Source organism: Phyllobates terribilis, unplaced genomic scaffold (genome assembly GCF_046119375.1).
Source record: "Phyllobates terribilis strain yellow unplaced genomic scaffold, ASM4611937v1 Scaffold_9__5_contigs__length_417890890, whole genome shotgun sequence".
In the NCBI taxonomy this organism is placed as follows: domain Eukaryota; kingdom Metazoa; phylum Chordata; class Amphibia; order Anura; family Dendrobatidae; genus Phyllobates; species Phyllobates terribilis.
The window spans coordinates 25,525,088-25,542,121 of NW_027362769.1; the positions used below are offsets into that span (position 1 = coordinate 25,525,088).

At 41.5% G+C, this 17,034-nt stretch overlaps 1 protein-coding gene across 1 annotated transcript in view; it reads left to right on the top strand.

The window, feature by feature from the left end:
* Positions 1-286: 286 nt before the first annotated feature.
* The window catches only part of LOC141160805 (gamma-crystallin 1), an 84,066-nt gene continuing 67,318 nt past the window's right edge, over positions 287-17,034 (top strand). Inside the window, exon 1 of the mRNA XM_073645594.1 lies at positions 287-1,263. The gene's annotated coding sequence lies outside the window, so the exon portion shown is untranslated. The remainder of the gene's footprint in view (positions 1,264-17,034) is intronic.

Sequence of the window (17,034 nt, forward strand, 5' to 3'; positions counted from 1 at the left end):
TTGTTTTTAGGAGGCTCTCTGACCTCTAAGTCTCTTACGTGTGGCATTGGAGTGCCTCCAAATTTTTGGCGGCCGTTGCATCACTACATAGGCAAACACTATGGCAGACCCACTTCCTAATTATGGGAACATTGTTTTTAGGAGACTCTCTAACCTCTACGTCTCTTGCAAGGGGTATTGGAGTTCCACCAAATTTTTGACAGCCATTGCTTCACTGCATAGGCAAACATTATAAGTAAAAAGATAGGGGCGCAATAGCGCTGTTATCCAACAACAACCACGTGGGTAAAAAGAAAATGTGCTCACCTTAATGAGTTGTGAAATGCACAACTCATGTAAGAATTAGTGACGAAGGGCTGCAGCCAGCACAGAATCCCTAGGGATCTTGTAGGTAGTCTGTAGTAGGATGAAGTAGGTGCTGGTAAAAAATCCGCGCTCCTCCGTAGTGAAGAATTATGACGAGAGATTGTATAATTAAACAATCTTGTGGTTTATTGTTAAAAGCTACGATTACTACGCGTTTCGTGGACGTCCCGTCCACTTCCTCAGGTACATAGCTGATGTAGACCGATTTATCAAACGGTCTTATATACATAAAACTACACGTGGTGAAAAAAAAAGGAGAAAAGCCCGCTGTTATTCTTGGCGCCAAGACCAACCAACGGTTTACAGAGAGACAGTGAAATTATTTATAAATAGATTAAATAAAATTATTGGTCGACTAATTACACTCTTATGCAGATAAAATGAAAACCATAGAACAAATAATTAAAATGACCTCTGAAATGTAATGATCCAAATGTTTTAAAACATTTATATTAAAGCACATGGGATAAAACATTTGTAGTTGATCGAGGACCGCAGTGTATGCGATCCCAAAGTCCTAGCTATATTGTATCATGTGTGAAAGATCAGAGAGTCCAGACCGCTCTGCCAGACCTCACACCTCGTCGGCTGACAGGCAGAAAACCAAGAGCTGAAGGAATGGCAGAAGGTGCAAGCCTGCTACTGGTGTATTAGGTATGAGGTGTTTGTCAGTGAGGAAAGGGGGGGAAGGAGGGAGGACGGGCATGTAGAGATGACTGAGGACCGCAAGTGTGTAAACTCCTGAACGATTGGTATATTACAATGTATTGAAGATAAGATCTTCCAGATCACTGTGCTGGATCTCACACCTCGTCGGCTGACTGACAGAGGACAGGGAACTAGAGGAAGAGAAGAAAATGCAAACTAGTCTCCGTGGGACGTACTAGTCTGCTAAAGGTATATTATGTGTGTTATCAGTAGCAGTGTAAATAGAAGGGGGCAGGTTGTAGGAAAGAGTGGGGGAATGAGGAGATGGCTGTGTGACTGTAGAATGCTGAGATACTTAATTCTTATTATGTGCTGTGGCATATGTATATAGATGTTAGTGTAGAAGACCTCAGGAAATGCATGGAAGGAATTGGTATGCGAATTACAAGGCTAGAAATCTTGCTGTTCTGTTATCATCAATATATATAATATGTATGGCAGGAATAAGGACGATAACGAATTTTGTGTTGTAGGAATTGTGGGGTTTGAGCCATGTGTCAGAATACATTGGGAATAAAAAAGGGGGGTGGGGTGGACATATGATATATAATTGAATTAGAAATGTATATAATGGGTATATGTGATAACTGACCTCAAGACTCATATAAAAACCTCTGTGATTTCATTTAGCCCTTGTGGCTTCAAAGTGTTGAGTTTATACATCCAATAAATTTCTTTACGATTCAGACATTGCACCCTATTAGGGGTGTCAGGCAAAACATGTTCAATAGGTAAGATCTTAAGATCCCTGTAATCCTGCTTGTGTTGCAGGACCATATGTCGGGACAGCCCATGTTTCATGAATCCTGTGGTTATATTATGTCTATGAGAATTGAGTCTATTATGTAGTGCCTGAGTCGTCCTGCCCACATATTGTTTAGGGCAACTACATTCAATAACGTATATAGATGACCTAATCTTCATCATTGACAGGAAAATTATAGACCCCACTACGTTTTTCTGCTTTCTCAACAATAACAATTGGGGTATTTCTTTTAATAAGGATAGTGGTGAAGAATCTATTAATTTTCTGGATCTTGTTTTATATGTAAAAGATGACAGAATTTTCACTAAAACTTATTTTAAATCAGTGGATACCAATAGCTACATCCATTTTTCCAGTGGACATTATAAAAAATGGCTTACTAATATTCCGCACAATCAATTCCAAAGAATCCGTAGAAACTGTACCACTGAAATAGATTATGACAAACAATCAGAGGTTCTGAAACAGAGATTTATACAGCAGAAATATCCCAAAGATTTGGTATTCAATTCATTCAAACAGGTGAGGGAAAAAAATAATCAAAGTTCATTACTGAGGGAACCAGCACGAAAAAAGAATGATAATTTTGAGCATGAACTAAAATTCATCACCACATATAATCAACAACATAGGGAAATCAGAGAAATTCTTAAAAAAAATTGGCATATTCTTCAAAATGACCGTTTATTAAATCAGGTCTTACCAAGAAATCCCTCCATAATATTCAGGAGAGCACCTACATTAAGAAATATATTGGCTCCGATTAAATTACGTAGGCAGGAACCAAATATTGTGGTAGAGGAAAAAAACACTTAGTTACTAAATGTGGTAAGAAGAGCTGCATGTGTTGTAAATCCATTATACATTCCACTGATAATTTCACTTCGGTGGCCACTGGTGAAAATTTCAAAATGTCATATCCCATGTCATGTGAAACAGATTATGTGATATACGTTATTGAATGTAGTTGCCCTAAACAATATGTGGGCAGGACGACTCAGGCACTACATAATAGACTCAATTCTCATAGACATAATATAACCACAGGATTCATGAAACATGGGCTGTCCCGACATATGGTCCTGCAACACAAGCAGGATAACAGGGATCTTAAGATCTTACCTATTGAACATGTTTTGCCTGACACCCCTAATAGGGTGCAATGTCTGAATGGTAAAGAAATTTATTGGATGTATAAACTCAACACTTTGAAGCCACAAGGGCTAAATGAAATCACAGAGGTTTTTATATGAGTCTTGAGGTCAGTTATCACATATACCCATTATATACATTTCTAATTCAATTATATATCATATGTCCACCCCACCCCCCTTTTTTATTCCCAATGTATTCTGACACATGGCTCAAACCCCACAATTCCTACAACACAAAATTCGTTATCGTCCTTATTCCTGCCATACATATTATATATATTGATGATAACAGAACAGCAAGATTTCTAGCCTTGTAATTCGCATACCAATTCCTTCCATGCATTTCCTGAGGTCTTCTACACTAACATCTATATACATATGCCACAGCACATAATAAGAATTAAGTATCTCAGCATTCTACAGTCACACAGCCATCTCCTCATTCCCCCACTCTTTCCTACAACCTGCCCCCTTCTATTTACACTGCTACTGATAACATACATAATATACCTTTAGCAGACTAGTACGTCCCATGGAGACTAGTTTGCATTTTCTTCTCTTCCTTTAGTTCCCTGTCCTCTGTCAGTCAGCCGACGAGGTGTGAGATCCAGCACAGTGATCTGGAAGATCTTATCTTCAATACATTGTAATATACCAATCGTTCAGGAGTTTACACACTTGCGGTCCTCAGTCATCTCTACATGCCTGTCCTCCCTCCTTCCCCCCCTTTCCTCACTGACAAACACCTCATACCTAATACACTAGTAGCAGGCTTGCACCTTCTGCCATTCCTTCAGCTCTTGGTTTTCTGCCTGTCAGCCGACGAGGTGTGAGGTCTGGCAGAGCGGTCTGGACTCTCTGATCTTTCACACATGATACAATATAGCTAGGACTTTGGGATCGCATACACTGCTGTCCTCGATCAACTACAAATGTTTTATCCCATGTGCTTTAATATAAATGTTTTAAAACATTTGGATCATTACATTTCAGAGGTCATTTTAATTATTTGTTCTATGGTTTTCATTTTATCTGCATAAGAGTGTAATTAGTCGACCAATAATTTTATTTAATCTATTTATAAATAATTTCACTGTCTCTCTGTAAACCGTTGGTTGGTCTTGGCGCCAAGAATAACAGCGGGCTTTTCTCCTTTTTTTTTCACCACGTGTAGTTTTATGTATATAAGACCGTTTGATAAATCGGTCTACATCAGCTATGTACCTGAGGAAGTGGACGGGACGTCCACGAAACGCGTAGTAATCGTAGCTTTTAACAATAAACCACAAGATTGTTTAATTATACAATCTCGTCATAATTCTTCACTACGGAGGAGCGCGGATTTTTTACCAGCACCTACTTCATCCTACTACAGACTAGGCAAACATTATGGGAGCCCACTTCCTAATAATGGGAACTTTGTTTTTAGGAAGCTCTCTGACCTTTACGTCTCTTACGTGGGGCATTGGAATGCCTCCAAATTTTTGGCAGCCGTTGCTTCACTGCATAGGCAAACACTATGGGAGACCCACTTCCTAGTAATGGGACCATTGTTTTAGGAGGCATTCTGACCTCCAAGTCTCTTGCAAGGGGCATAAGAGTGCCTCAAAATTTTTGGCAGCCGTAGCTTCACTACATATGCAAATATTATGGGAGACCCACTGCCTAATAATGGTAACATTGTTTTTAGTAGGCTCTCTGACCTCTATGTCTCCGGCAAGGGGCATTTTAGTGCCTCCAAATTTTTGGCAGCCCTTGCTGTCACTGCATAGGCAAACACTATGGGAGACGCACTTCCTAATAATGGGAACATTGTTTTTATGAGGTTCTCTGACCCCTACGTTTCTTGCAAGGGGCATTGGAGTTCCTCCAAATTTTTTGGCAGCCATTGCTTCACTGCATAGGCAAACACTATGGGAGACCCACTTCATAATAATGGGAACATTGTTGTTACGATGTTCTCTGACCCCTACATTTCTTGCAAGGGGTATTAGTGTGCCTCCAAATTTTTGGCGGCTGTTGCTTCACTGCATAGGCCAACACTATGGGAGACCCACTTCATAATAATGGGAACATTGTTGTTACGAGGTTCTCCGACCCCTATGTTTCTTGCAAGGGGTTTTAGCTTGCCTCCAAATTTTTGGCAGCAGTTGCTTCACTGCATAGACCAACACTATGGGAGACTCACTTCCTAATAATGGAAACATTGTTTTTAGGAGGCTCTCTGTCCTCTATGTCTCTTGCAAGGGGTATTGGAGTTCCTCCAAATTTTTGGCAGCCATTGCTTCTCTGAATAGGCAAAGACTAATAGAGTCCCACTTCCTAATAATGGGAACATTGTTTTTAGGAGGCTTTCTGACCTCTACTTCTCTTGCATGGGGCATTAGAGTGCCTCCAAATTTTTGGCAGCCGTAGATTCACTGCATATGCAAACATTATGGGAGACTCACTTCCTAATAATGGTAACATTGTTTTTAGGAGGCTCTGTGACCTCTAGGTCTCCTGCAAGGGGTCATTGGAGTGCTTCCAAATATTTGGCAGCCCTTGCAGTCACTGCATAGGCAAACTCTATAGGAGACCCACTTCCAAATAATGGGAACATTGTTTTTACGAGGTTTTCTGACCCCTACGTTTCTTGCAAGGGGTATTAGTGTGCCTCCAACTTTTTGGCGGCAGTTGCTTCACTGCATAGGCAAACAATATGGGAGACCCACTTCATAATAATGGGAATATTGTTTTTACGAGGTTCTCTGACTCCAACATTTCTTGCAAGGGGTTTTAGCATGCCTCCAAATTTTTGGCAGCAGTTGCTTCACTGCATAGGCAAACACTATGGGAGACTCACTTCCTAATAATGGAAACATTGTTTTGAGGAGGCTCTCTGTTCTCTATGTCTCTTTCAAGGGGTATTGGATTTCCTCCAAATTTTTGGCAGCCATTGCTTCACGTCATAGGCAAACACTATGGGATACCAACTTCCTAATAATGGGAACATTGTTTTTAGGAGGTTCTCTCACCTCTATGTCTCTTGCAAGGGGCCTTGGAGTGGCTCCAAATTTTAACAGCCGTTGCTTCAGTGCATAGGCAAACACTACGGGAGCCCACTTCGTAATAATAGGAACATTGTTTTTAGGAGGCTCTCTGACCTGTACGTCTCTTACGTGGGGCATTGGAGTGCCTCCAAATTTTTGGCAGCCGTTGCTTTACTGCATAGGCAAACACTATGGGAGACCCACTTCCTAATAATGGGACCATTGTTTTAGGAGGCATTCTGACCTCCAAGTCTCTTGCAAGGGGCATAAGAGTGCCTCCAAATTTTTGGCAGCCGTTGCTTCACTGCATATGCAAACATTATGGGAGACCCTCTTCCTAATAATGGTAACATTGTTTTTAGGAGGCTCTCTGACCTCTACGTTTCCTGCAAGGGGCATTTTAGTGCCTCCAAATTTTTGGCATCCCTTGCAGTCACTGCATAGGCAAACACTATGGGAGACGCACTTCCTAATAATGGGAACATTGTTTTTATGAGGTTCTCTGACCCCTACGTTTCTTGCAAGGGGTATTAGTGTGCCTCCAAATTTTTGGCGGTAGTTGCTTCACTGCATAGGCAAACACTATGGGAGACCCACTTCCTAATAATGGTTACCTTGTTTTTAGGAGGCTCTCTGACCTCTAGGTCCCCTGCAAGAGCCATTGGAGTGCCTCCAAATTTTTGGCAGCCCTTGCAGTCACTGTATAGGCAAACACTATGGAAGACCCACTTCCTAATAGTTGGAACATTGTTTTTATGATGTTCTCTGACCCCTATGTTTCTTGCAAGGGGTTTTAGTTTGCCTCCAAATTTTTGGCAGCAGTTGCTTCACTGCATAGGCAAACACTATGGGAGACTCACTTCCTAATAACGGAAACATTGTTTTTAGGAGGCTCTCTGTCCTTTATGTCTCTTGCAAGGGGTATTGGAGTCCCTCCAAATTTTTGGCAGCCATTGCTTCACTGCATAGGCAAACACTATGGGACACCCACTTCCTAATAATGGGAACATTGTTTTTAGGAAGCTCTCTGACCTTTACTTCTCTTATGTGGGGCGTTGGAGTGCCTCCAAATTTTTGGCAGCCGTTGCTTCACTGCATATGCAAACATTATGTGAGCCCACTTCCTAATAATGGGAACTTTGTTTTTAGGAAGCTCTCTGACCTTTACTTCTCTTATGTGGGGCGTTGGAGTGCCTCCAAATTTTTGGCAGCCGTTGCTTCACTACATAGACAAACACTATGGGAGACCCACTTCCTAATAATGGAAACATTGCTTTAAGGAGGCTCTCTGACCTCTACGTCTCTTGCAAGGGGCATTGGAGTTCCTCCAAATTTTTTGGCAGCCATTGCTTCACTGCATAGGCAAACACTATGGGAGACCCACTTCATAATAATGGGAACATTGTTGTTACGAGGTTCTCTGACCCCTACATTTCTTGTAAGGGGTATTAGTGTGCCTCCAAATTTTTGGCGGCAGTTGCTTCTCTGCATAGGCTAACACTATGGGAGACCCACTTCATAATAATGGGAACATTGTTTTTAGGAGGCTCTCTGTCCTCAATGTCTCTTGCAAGGGGTATTGGAGTTCCACCAAATTTTTGGCAGCCATTGCTTCACTGAATAGGCAAAGACTAATGGAGACCCACTTCCTAATAATGGGAACATTGTTTTTAGGAGGCTTTCTGACCTCTACTTCTCTTGAATGGAGCATTAGAGTGCCTCCAAATTTTTGGCAGCCGTTGATTCACTGCATATGCAAACATTATGGGAGACTCACTTTCTAATAATGGTAACATTGTTTTTAGGAGGCTCTGTGACCTCTAGGTCTCCTGCAAGGGGCATTGGAGTGCCTCCAAATTTTTGCCAGCCCTTGCAGTCACTGCATAGGCAAACTCTATGGGAGACCCACTTCCTAATAATGGGAACATTGTTTTTACGAGGTTTTCTGACCCCTACGTTTCCTGCAAGGGGTATTAGTGTGCCTCCAACTTTTTGGCGGCAGTTGCTTCAGTGCATAGGCAAACACTATGGGAGCCCACTTCGTAATAATAGGAACATTGTTTTTAGGAGGCTCTCTGACCTCTAAGTCTCTTACGTGGGGCATTGGAGTGCCTCCAAATTTTTGGCTGCCGTTGCTTTACTGCATAGGCAAACACTATGGGAGACCCACTTCCTAATAATGGGACCATTGTTTTAGGAGGCATTCTGACCTCCAAGTCTCTTGCAAGGGGCATAAGAGTGCCTCCAAATTTTTGGCAGCCGTAGCTTCACTGCATATGCAAACATTATGGGAGACCCACTTCCTAATAATTGTAACATTGTTTTTACTAGGCTCTCTGACCTCTACGTCTCCTGCAAGGGGTATTAGTGTGCCTCCAAATTTTTGGCGGCAGTTGCTTCACTGCATAGGCAAACACTAAGGGAGACCCACTTCCTAATAATGGTTGCCTTGTTTTTAGGAGGCTCTCTGGCCTCTAGGTCCCCTGCAAGAGCCATTAGAGTGCCTCCAATTTTTTGGCAGCCCTTGCAGTCACTGTATAGGCAAACACTATGGGAGACCCACTTACTAATAATGGGAACATGGTTTTTAGGAGGCTTTCTGACCTCTACGTCTCTTGCATGGGGCATTAGAGTGCCTCCAAATTTTTGGCAGCCGTAGCTTCACTGCATATGCAAACATTATGGGAGACCCACTTTCTAATAATGGTAACATTGCTTTTAGGAGGCTCTCTAACCTCAGGGTCTCCCATAGGGGGGTAACATTTGTATTTGGCCAAAGAAGATGTATGAGCGTGAGGCATTTCACCAATTGAACAACACCACATGTTATAGAAAACTTACATATAACACCTTGTCCGCCTTCAGTCGACAACTTCAGAGCATTCTCAATAAAGCACTGAGTAATAAAGTAATTACTCATGACCTCTTCACAGCATTAATAGTCACTGAACCTACTATACCCACTCTTTATCTGTTACCCAAACTTCATAAAAACTCATCCACCCCCCCTGAACGACCCATAATATCGGGGGGAGGGAACTACTTGGAGTCGGTAAATAGATGGATAGACTCTATACTCCAGCCTTTGGTCGAGATTTTACCCTCGTTTCTAAAAGACACCATGGATTTATTATGTAAATTTGATGGGTTACATTTGGACTCTGATACCATTCTGGTTACAGCCAACATTGAATCTTTATATACAAACATCAGACATCGCGATGGATTGTGGGCAACCAAATATTTCTTGGACAGTTCTGACATCCCTGTGCCAATACAAGAATTGGTATTGGAATTTTTAGAGTTCACTCTGACCCACAACTTTTTCATCTTCAAGGGGTCCTTCTTTCTACAGCTCCAGGAAACAGCGATGGGGGCAGCCTTCGCTCCCTCATACGCCAACCTGTTCCTGGGTCTGTGGGAAAGGGACCTCTGCCTGTCAGATCGCCTGCTGTCGATGTGCCGCGTCCTCCTCTGGACGCGGTACATCGATGACATCTTGATTGTCTGGCAGGCCACAGATTCTGAGTTGGTATCGTTTATGGAAGAATTGAACATCAATGACCTAAATATACATATCACTTACCAGTATAGTGTAGACAAAGCTGGATTCTTGGATGTCTTACTTAAGAAGGATGTGGATGGTGAAATACAGACTGACATCTATAGGAAGCGTACCGCTTCTAACATGCTTTTACATGCTTCTTCCTCCCATCCCCAACATATGGTGCAGTCGATCCCAGTCGGACAGTTCCTGCGTCTCCGCAGGATTTGTTCGACGAACCAAGATTTCGAAATACAAGCTAAAGAATTAACATTTAGATTCCAAGAACAAGGATATAGTAGAAGGGCCATTAAAAGAGCCTATCATAGGGCCAAGTTTTCATCACGTCATGACCTATTATATAAGGTTTGTGATACCACACATAATGACGTGGTTAGGTTCATAACCAAATGTCATACACAGATTCCCGCAATGAAAAAGGCATTAATAAAGGCATGGCCTGTTTCGAGATGTGATCCCATATTATCTAAATTCATTCCACCGATACCTGCAATAACTTTTCGTAGGTCTAAGAACCTCTGGGATCACCTCACCAGAAGCCATTATGTGGGTGAACCCAATTTCACCTTTTTGGATGCCGCAACAATTAAATATGGCTGTACACCATGCGGACACTGTATAGCCTGCACCAATGTTGAGCAAGCTGACGATTTCTGTGATGCTAGTGGTCAGAAAATATACAAAATTAAGAAACGCATCAACTGCCTTACTAAGAATGTAATATATTACGCCATATGTCCCTGTGGTCTTATATATGTCGGTTTGACCACACGCCAATTCAAAATAAGAATCAGGGAACACATACTTGGTATTTTCTCAGCATTGGAGCAGACAGATTTGTCCAGTTTAAAAACTATCCCTCGCCACTTTAAACAACATTACCAGTGTAATGGCAACCTACTAAGAGTCAAAGGGATTGATTGCATTGACATAGGGATAAGCGGGGGTCAAATCTCCAGACGCCTGGCCCATTTGGAGGCCAGGTGGATTTGGACTCTCAATACCATCCATCCAAATGGACTCAACGAAAATTTAAGTTTCGTACCATTTCTGTGATCGCCACGTTTCCTTCCCTCCCTCTCCCCCCCCTTTTTCCTTCCTCCCTTTTTTCCCCATCCTCATGCATACTGTTGACCCACTCTGTTTTTATTTGATTTTAATTCTATTTTTTATACATTAGGTACGTCTTCCATTATTTCCCTTGGTCTTTTCACCTATGTGCCTGTATGACGCCTTTATCTTCAAGAATGAATTTATTTATGCATGCAAGCAATATTTTCTACATCTTCAATCAGCTATACTTTCTATTTTTTACTATATAAATGTAATTACTTTTTATAATTGTGCAACTATTGACATTGTATATATGCATGCTGTGACAATTTAATTCAAGAGGGAGCCGAAGCACAAAACAACGATATATAGCCTATTATATTGAAAATATGAAACAATCTTAATTAAACATATAGCCACAGAGAGTCTGGAGAGACTATTGAATGCAAAAAATACATACATAAATATAAAAACATGATTAAAAACAAGCAAGTATCACGCAAGGTACAGATTTCTCTTTTATCAAATCCCTATTGCACAAAAAACATTGTATAGCAAAGAGGATATATGTGGATATATAGAAAGAGCAATCTATATGTATCTAAGATGCCCCTATTCAAGTGAACTTATCGCCTACCCTCACATCATATCCAATTGTAATCAATCATATTTACCTCAGTGGGAAGGATACACGCATCGTGCAGGTTGTGCGGGCTCTGCCCTTCCCACTGTACTTTGCATGATACTTGCTTGTTTTTAATCATGTTTTTATATTTATGTATGTATTTTTTGCATTCAATAGTCTCTCCAGACTTCTGTGGCTATATGTTTAATTAAGATTGTTTCATATTTTCAATATAATAGGCTATATATCGTTGTTTTGTGCTTCGGCTCCCTCTTGAATATAGTTAGTTAGTTTGACGATTAGCCTCTTGGTACACATCCAATGAGTAAGTTGCAGTATGGACAGTATGTGTATATTTTATTTTTCATTTTTTGTAGTATGCAACTTGATACTCTATCCTAATTATCCCGTTTGTGACAATTTAATGTGCGCTGCTGTCTTCCTTTGGGAGCCGTGTATATTTTGTGTGTCTATATGTGGGTAAATATATAACAGATATCTAATATTCTATTATAATATTATAATATAATACCATCTCTTATAATAATTTACAATAATCTTTTTGGTTATCGTTGCCCCCCACTAGTCACACAAACATTATGGTTCCTGTTTACATACCTATATACATTGATCTATTCCTACATACTTCTGTTGCCTTTAAGATGTTTCTTGTCATGCATTACAAAGGTTGACTTTCCTCCCTCCCACCCCACCAGGATGCATCGCTTTCCTGCACGCGCGTGTCCCGCAGTGCCTGTATGCCCCCCAGCTTGCGGCATCTCCCCTGATGCCGTTGCTGGTGTGCGTCCTGGTTACCGTGGGTATGGCTGCGTCACTTCCAGTTTGTGCTTTGCATCTCTGGGTTTATGGGTGGCGTCACTATGGTTTACGCCTTGTCTCCATGGTGATTTCTTACATCACTTCCTGTTGGCGCTTTGCATCTCTGGGTATTCAATAGCGCTACCATATACTCAATGCGCCATATACATACATGTGATGAGCGGGGAGGCGTGGCACAGTTGCTAATCCTCCCATTGGCTGACGTTACCTTTTTATACCACACCTCTTCACTCTTCCACATACCCCTTGACAAAGGCTGATCGCCGAAACGCGCGTTGGGGTTGCCGCGCACGTGGGCAGACATTCAAGGTAATCTTTAACCAGAGGCAACAGGCCTCTTTCAGACATGTTTACCATGGTTGATTTACATACTCCATTAAGCCTCCATAAGCGACATACATAATCAAGCACTATGCATACTAATGATATATGATGTGATTATATATATTATGTTAACTATGCTTTTATGGAGTGTTTCATTCCACTGTGTGCGCTATTTTAACACACTGTGTGTCTTCCATGTATGTTTTTTCACCCCTAATTGTAATTTTTCAATAAAATTTATATCATTTGCCCTTATATTTGTGATGGATCTTCTATTAAAAGCCTAGGCTCTTCCCCCTTTTTCCTCAAGGTCTCCTGCAAGGGGCATTGGAGTACCTCTAAATTTTTGGCAGCCCTTGCAGTCACTGCATAGGCAAACACTATGGGAGACCCAATTCCTAATAATGGGAACATTGTTTTTACGAGGTTCTCTGACCCCTACTTTTCTTGCAAGGGGTATTAGTGTGCCTCCAAATTTTTGGCGGCAGTTGCTTCACAGCATAGGCAAACACTATGGGAGACGCACTTCATAATAATGGGAACATTGTTTTTACAAGGTTCTCTGACCCCTACGTTTCTTGCAAGGAGTTTTAGCTTGCTTCCAAATTTTTGGCACCAGTTGCTTCACTGCATAGGCAAGCACTATGGGAGACTCACTTCCTAATAATGGAAACATTGTTTTTAGGAGGCTCTCTATCCTCTATGTCTCTTGCAAGGGGTATTGGAGTTCCTCCAAATTTTGGGCAGCCATTGCTTCACTGCATAGGCAAACACTATGGGAGACCCACTTCCTAATAATGGGAACATTGTTTTTAGGAGGCCCTCTCACCTCTACATCTCTTGCAAGGGGTATTGGAGTGCCTCCAAATTTTAAAAGCCGTTGCTTCAGTGCATAGGCAAACACTATGGGAGCCCACTTCGTAATAATAGGAACATTATTTTTAGGAGGCTCTCTGACCTCTACTTCTCTTTCAAGGGGCATTGGAGTTCCTCCAAATTTTTGGCAGCCAATGCTTCACTGCATAGGCAAACTCTATAGGAGACCCACTTCCTAATAATGGGAACATTGGTTTTAGGAGGCTCTCTGACCTCTTGCATGGGGCATTGGAGAGCCTCCAATTTTTTGGCAGCTGTAGCTTCACTGCATATGCAAACATTATGGGAGACCCACTTCCTAATAATGGGAACATTGTTTTTAGTAAGCTCTTTCATCTGTATGTCTCTTGCGAGGGGCATTGGAGTCCTTTTACATTTTTCCCAGCTGTTGCTTCACTGCATAGGCAAACATTATGGGAGACCCACTTCCTAATAATGGTAACATTTTTTTTAGGATGCTCTCTGACCTCTACGTCTCTTACGTGGGGCATTGGAGTGCCTTCAAATTTCTGGCTGCCGTTGCTTCACTGAATAGGCAAACACTATGGGAGATCCACTTCCTAATAATGGGAACATTGTTTTTAGGCGGCTCTCTGACCTCTACTTCTCTTGCAAGGGCATTGGAGTTCCTCCAAATTTTTGGCAGCCAATGCTTCACTGCATAGGCAAACACTATTGGAGACCCACTTCCTAATAATGGGAACATTGGTTTTAGGAGGCTTTCTGACCCCTACGTCTCTTACGTGGGGCATTGGAGTGCCTCCAAATTTTTGGCAGCCGTTGCTTCAGTGCATAGGCAAACACTATGGGAGACCCACTTCCTAATAATGGGAACATTGTTTTCAGGAAGCCCTCTGACCTCCACGTCTCTTCCAAGGGGCATTGGAGTGCCTCCCAATTTTTTGCAGCCCTTGCATTCAGTGCATAGACCAACACTATTGGAGGCCCACTTCCTAGTAATTGGAACATTGTTTTCAGGAAGTCCTCTGACCTCCATGTTTCTTCCAAGGGGCATTGAAGTGCCTCCAAATTTTTGACAGCCCTTGCATTCACTGCAGAGGCAAACACAATGGGAGACCCACTTCCTAATAATGGGAACATTGTTTTCAGGAGGTCCTCTGACCTCCATGTCTCTTCCAAGGGGCATTAGAGTGACTCCATATTTTTGTCAGCCCTTGCATTCACTGCATAGGCCAACACTATGGGAGACCCACTTCCTAATAATGGGAACATTTTTTCATGAGGCCCTCTACATCTCTTCCAAGCGGCATTGGAGTGCCTCTCAATTTTTGGCAGCCCTTGCATTCACTGCATAGCCAAACAGTATGGGAGACCCACTTCCTAATTATGGGACCATTGTTTTCAGGAGGTCCTCCTCTAAGTCTCTTCAAAGGGGTATTGGGGTGCGTCCAAATTTTCAAAGTGGTATTGGGGTGTGTCCAAATTTTGGGCAGCCCTGCCACTCACTGCATACGCAATAACAGTATAGGAGATCCACTCTTTAGTAATGGGAACAACAAAGCATAGCCGGCTGATGGCTCTCTAAGAATAATGAGGGCTTACTGCTAGCCCTTTAAGAATAGTAAAGGCCAACTGATGGCCCTTTAAAAATAGGCTTTGTGACTTTCAGAGTCCCTCCTTCATAAATGAAACAGGGTGTGTCTGATGATGTGTCACACACCACATGCCCAGATAAGGTTGGAAAATGTTAAAATGACATTTCCCGTTGAATGCATTTGTCGCGGTTGAAAGCAATGCAAAAGTGCAAAAATGCATCAAAAACAGTACGAGTGAACATAGCCAAAGGTGTGGAGGAGTATTTTTGTTTTTGGTTATTTATTTTACCTTATATACAAGTCATTACCCTGGAAAGGATGTTCCTTAACATATTTCCCAGGGAAATCCATTTTGGTTTTGTTTTTGTATGTTTTATTGTAAGACCGTAAAAGTGGCGTAATACCTCTGACAACATTGTTCACAGCAGTGACCTGGGAGTTAGAAATACTTCCAGGGGTCATCCCCATGCTGTTCCCATGTCATCTGAGTACTGTTCCAATCGATTTTGGCAATTTTTAGGCCCTTTGCAAACCGCCGTGGGCAGCCGCCTGAAAAATGCTTGAGTTTCCCGTAGACTTATATTGGGCTCGTTGCTCAGGTCAAGCACCCGAGTATTCCAATGTGCTCGACCCGAGCAACGAGCACACGATCATTTTAGTGCTCGCCCATCACTAGTGCCATGCATACTAGGATGGGGATGGTGGCCACGTATAATAGGAAGGGGGGCCATATATACCAGGATGGGGTATATTAGCCGAGTCAGCAGCAGATCCTCTCTCCCTTAACAGTGCGTCATGACTACATTTTTTACTTACATTTTTTTTTGTTTTCCTCCTCTAAAACCTAGGTGCTTCTTATGGTCAGGTGCATCTCATTGTCCAAAAAAATACGGTTCTTTATTAAGCCTTATGGCTAGGATTTTAGTAAATATTTTGTAATCTACATTTAATAATGAGATAGGGCGATAAGATCCTTTCTCCAAAGGGTCCTTTCCATCTTTTTTCAGAACAATAATATTAGCATCAAAAACGGATTCAGGTAGAGAACCTCCCTGCAAACCTTCAGAAAAAAAACCCTAGGAGATAAGGTACCAGGGCATCTTGATATCTATGATATATTTCTAATGGTAGACTATCTGGACCAGGAGTCCAGGAGCCTTTCCCGAGGCCATAATCACCATTTATTTCCTCTAGGGTGATATCTACATCTAAAAAGATTGTTGGGAGGTTCTCAACTTGGGGAATTCAAGATTCAATAGATATGAAAGGCAATCTGGTTCATTGTGAGTACTTTTGGTACTATATAGTGACTTATATTAACTATAGAAAGCACCAAGGATGTCTTCCACAGAATAGCATTGGTATCATTATGCCTACGAACCATGAAGGCTAGAAGCTTACTTGACTGATTTCCCAACTCAAAGTATGATTGTCGAGTAAAGAACTGTGTTTAGACGTGAAATCTGCGTGTTGAGTATATAATCTATGGGAATGCAACCAATTTACACTATTCTCATTTGAAACATAAGACTAACCTATATTTAATATCAGCATCTTCTTGGTAAGTAGCTCTTTTAATATATGAAATAGTAGAGGAGAGACAGTCTAAGAGAAATTACTTCAATGTGTCCCAAAATAAGGTAAAATTTCTTGGTGCTGAATATGCTTCCACAAAACTCTCCAATTGATCTGGAATTACGTCATTCAGACCTATTAGTTTTAGCCAAATAGGCTAAGCTTCTATGAAGGCATACTCAATTTCTGGTCCAATCTGAGAGTTATTATCACCGAACTATGATCTGAAATTCCTCTAACCCCATGATCTACACTGTCCACCCAAATCGTCACACTACTAGAGCCAAAAATGTAGTCTAGTCTTGACATTGTATATCTTGTTAATGAGTGACATGTATATTTTTTGACTACTAGGTGATGTAATTTCCACAGATCTATCCAGCCATTACCCTCCATATATGTTGGCAGGACACTGGAAGATGATGATGTTATCACTTATCATCTAGCCATATTCTATCTAGGCTACCATCCATAATTAAATTAAAGTCACTCATACAGTACAGAGCACACACCTTCTCATTTTAAGATTTTTCTGTATTTTCATGACTATGAAAATTGTACATTCACACTGAAGGCATCAAAACTATGAATTAA